At 41.3% G+C, this 3,986-nt stretch overlaps 1 pseudogene; it reads right to left on the bottom strand.

Annotated features, from left to right (window-relative positions):
* Window positions 1-773: 773 nt before the first annotated feature.
* The window catches only part of LOC101585284, a 15,319-nt pseudogene continuing 12,106 nt past the window's right edge, over window positions 774-3,986 (bottom strand).

The raw sequence follows: 3,986 nt of genomic DNA, 5'->3' as shown, positions 1-3,986 counted from the left end.
CCTATGTTCAGTTACTTTCCATTTTATTATATCTATTATTCCCTTAATATTCTATTTATTCTTTCAAGTTCTTACAGTATGGAAACAATATGATATTTACATCTGTGGGTCTTATTTATTTCACTTATGAGTATAGCCTCTACTTGCACCCATTTAACTATAAAGGTTCCAAGTTTGTCTTTCGTTTTAACCAAAAACTACCCCATTGCATAAAAATACTGCATCATTTTTATTTATTCCTCAGATGATAGGCATTTGGGTTATTTCTAAGATTTGGCTATGAGAGTCCAACTTTTTAATGGACATTTAATCCATGGATTTCTACATTATTATTTTTGTGATATCTAATTCATTGTAAAATGTTTATTCAGATACTCATTGTTCATTTAATTCAATCAGCTATTGTTTGTGTATTCTTGAAACTCATTGCACATTTTATTAATTAAATCCTTTATCTCTTATTTACAGACTCTTGGCCTCATTAAATATTTTATGGATTTTTCTCTTTTTTTCAAACATTTTGACATTTTAGTTTTTATTTTCTCCATATCATTGTCTGCAACATTAATTTTTGGAGGGGCGTACAGTGGGCTTTATTAATGGTTGTGCAATGGCAGTAAACCAGGTCTTCCAAGGCCACTCCCCTTCTAGGGATCATGGGGATGGGCTGTGACAGGGTGATTATCAGTGTTGTGGCTGAGTAGGGGAGTGACTTCTACAGCATAGCCTCTCTGTTCGTCTGATCTCCCTGCGCTGTGGCGTGGGGGGGGCACCTACTCCTTGGAGGCCATGTGGATCATGAGGTCCACCACCCTGTTGCTGTAGCCAAACTTATTGTCATACCAGGAAACGAGTTTGACAGTGTAGTCAATCAGGGAGATACCAGCCCTAGCATCAATATTGTAACCCAAAAATGAAATACCAGACTCAACTTAAAAGCGTTTTATTTAGCTGAGCTCAGTGGTGGCACGCACTCTAGTCTCCAGGTATGTGTGCGCTGAGGTGGGAAGAGACAAGGGATTTTTGAAGCTGAAAACCACAAAGAGGGGGTGATTTGAGCGCGAGGGAATGCAACACTGGGGTCAGCGTCCACTTACAGGAAACAGGTTACATGCTTTTAACATGTGGCTACAATTTTTATGAACAAATAATTAATTCTTATGGCATGGTGTTGGTCACAGGATGTCACAAAAAGATATCGAGATAATTTTGGGAACGGGGAGTTATCCTAAGAACAGAGAGTTATTTCCTTAAGATATGGGACTGATCACAAGAAACATTGTGAACAGAGACTTGTCCTTGTAATAGAAAGTTATCTTAGGATATGAGGCTGATCACAGGAAACTTTGTGTAGACTGCTTTTAACAATCTGTGGCTCAGAACAAAGGAATATTTTGAACATTAACAAAGCTGTGTTCAGGGGCCAGATGGACAACTTGAGCCACAAAGATGAAGTCTAAGTTGTCAGCTTATGCCAAACAGTCCTCGTTAATAAAGTTACAGTGGAAACACACAGAAGTGTATAATAGAATGGCTATTCTGGTTACAAAATGGAGTCAATTACAGAGGTTATTACAGAAACATACAGAGTTGTATAAAAAAATAGCTGTTTTAGTTACAAAAATGGAGACAGTTACATAGGTTATAACAATCAAAGGTGAAGAGAGAGTGTCACTGTTGAAGTGGCAAGACACAACCTGGTCCTCAGTGGATCCCAGAATACCTTTGAGGGGACTATCTGATATCTGCTTCGCCATCTTCTTTTTTTTTCCATGTGCACAGGTTTATATTTTAAACAGTATTGAGACTTTGGACTTTTATGTACAGTTTGTGTTTTACCAAAATTTACAATTATACATCACAGTCCAAGTAATGAGAATGTCTATGGCAGCGAATAACAGAAACAATAGAAGAAATGTGAGGAACATTTTACGGCTATGGAAGTTCAGATGAGACTTAGTGCACACATCCCATGAGTAAAATTGTGCTGTGAGCCTTCCAAGGTGCATCAAAAACTTGGCTTTCATAAGCAGTACCATAAAGCCAGTACCTGAAACATCAGAGGGGTGTTTGCAGAAGAAAAGTTCAGACTTTTGAGCATGTGACTTAAAGGATCAGACTTTGACATGAATTCTTTAATTATGACTGTTTTTACTGTTCTTGGTCACCTATTAACAGCACAGTCTTGCCCTGTTTAGTGATGGTTTTAATTAGAAAGTCAGTCCTCACGTTGTCAACTTTTGACACCAGAATGGAGCCATACTCAGGAGTGGTATCAGATGAATACACATAATCCTGGGTACACATGCTCCTGTGCATCCAGGTCCTCTGTCCTCAGACCCAGTCTGGCAGGATTATTGATTCACAGAGGGCTGACAGTTACCTGGCAATCCCAGGTCTAAAGTGATCAGAAGAAGCCTGAATGTTCTGAGCAGCACGGTTTGAAAGTCCCTGGGCACTCAAGGATCTTCCAGAAACATTAGCATCAAAAAGGAACTATATGGTCAGTTGCAGAAAGGACCTGATTTCCTTTTGAATTCTCCTCCTCCAAAGCCACTGCTGTGGGCACAAGAGCTCATGCCAAAGTCCACATCAGGCTCTCCCTCTGGCTTCTGACCACTCAGGGTGAAAGGCTTCGGGTGTCTCCCCTCACCACCTTCTTGATGTCATCTCATTTAGCCACTTTCTCCAGGTGGCAGGTCAAATCCACCACTGACAAGTTGGGAGTGCACAAACTGAAGGCTGTGCCAGTGAGTTTCCCATTTAGCTCAAGGATGACCTTGCTCATGGCCTTGGCAGCACCAGCGGATGCAGGGATGATGTACTTGGCATCCCTGTGGTCATCAGGCCACAGTTTCCCAGAGAGGCCATCCACAGTCTTCTGGATGGCAGTGATGGCATGGACTGCAGTCATGAGTCCCTGCAAGTTGTCATGGATGACCTTGGCCAATGGGGCTAATGAGTTGGTAGTACAGGAAAATCTTGAGGGAGTTGTCATAATTCTCATGATTCACACAAATCAGAAATGTGGGGGAGATTTGACCCAGATCACAGGCCCAGCATGTCAGTGAGAGGACCAAGGGACCACAGAATCCTCATTCGACCCAGAGTCCATGCCTGGCATGTGAATGAGACCACTCAGGGCCTCCAGATCCTCATTCAACCCAGAGTCCAGGCCCAGAAATCAATTGGCAGCAGAACTCCCTGCAAAGAAGCTAGAGGAAAGACCCACCCAGCTGATGCAGGAACAGAACGTTTTGCCATAAGTGCCTGCCTGGCAAGCTTAGAGTCCTGAGTTTGGTCTCTGGTACCAAAAACAATTAAATAATTAAAATTTTAATAAAAGAACATTTTCCAGTATGGCACAGAGGTTTCAATTTCAAGGACTTCAGCAGGAAGAAGTGGAGCACAGCAACCAGATCCAAGCCGCACACATATGGACCAGTTTGAATTTGGGAGATCCGAACGTGGTGCTCTAAAACAAGGGTCAGAAGATAGTGCTGTAGAAAATGACAAATAGAAGGAACAAAATGCAGTCTCAGGTCCCAAGCCTACCGAGAACAAATGTAGAACATACTAGCAGAGAAGAAATTTGAAATCACACACCTGAAATCTCTCAAATAAGAGCGTCTGAAGTAAAGAAACAGCTGCAGAAAGGTATACAGATTATCAGATTTGAAATAATTTCTGAAGTAAAAAAAGAGATGATAACTATACTGAAATAATTAATAAATGCTTCTACAGAAGAAACTGATATTATCTCCCATCCAAGTACTAACCAGGCCCGACCCTGCTTAGCTTCCGAAATCAAAGCCAACATTTTGACCCTAACTTTCTAAGGTCAATTCAGACTCAAGACATATGAGAACTTGTACCGTAATGTCATGTACGTCGGTAGTGTCCCAAATTTTCTGATCAAGAACATTATGGGGCCAAAGAGGAAAGTGATCGATGACGTAGAGTGTGCCTAAGGAGAGTCACATGGG

The sequence above is a fragment of the Octodon degus genome, unplaced genomic scaffold (genome assembly GCF_000260255.1).
Source record: "Octodon degus isolate 3935 unplaced genomic scaffold, OctDeg1.0 scaffold00178, whole genome shotgun sequence".
NCBI classification, from domain to species: Eukaryota; Metazoa; Chordata; class Mammalia; order Rodentia; family Octodontidae; genus Octodon; species Octodon degus.
The sequence above is the reverse complement of the archived record's forward strand: the minus strand, read 5'-3'. Positions and strand labels throughout refer to the sequence as shown.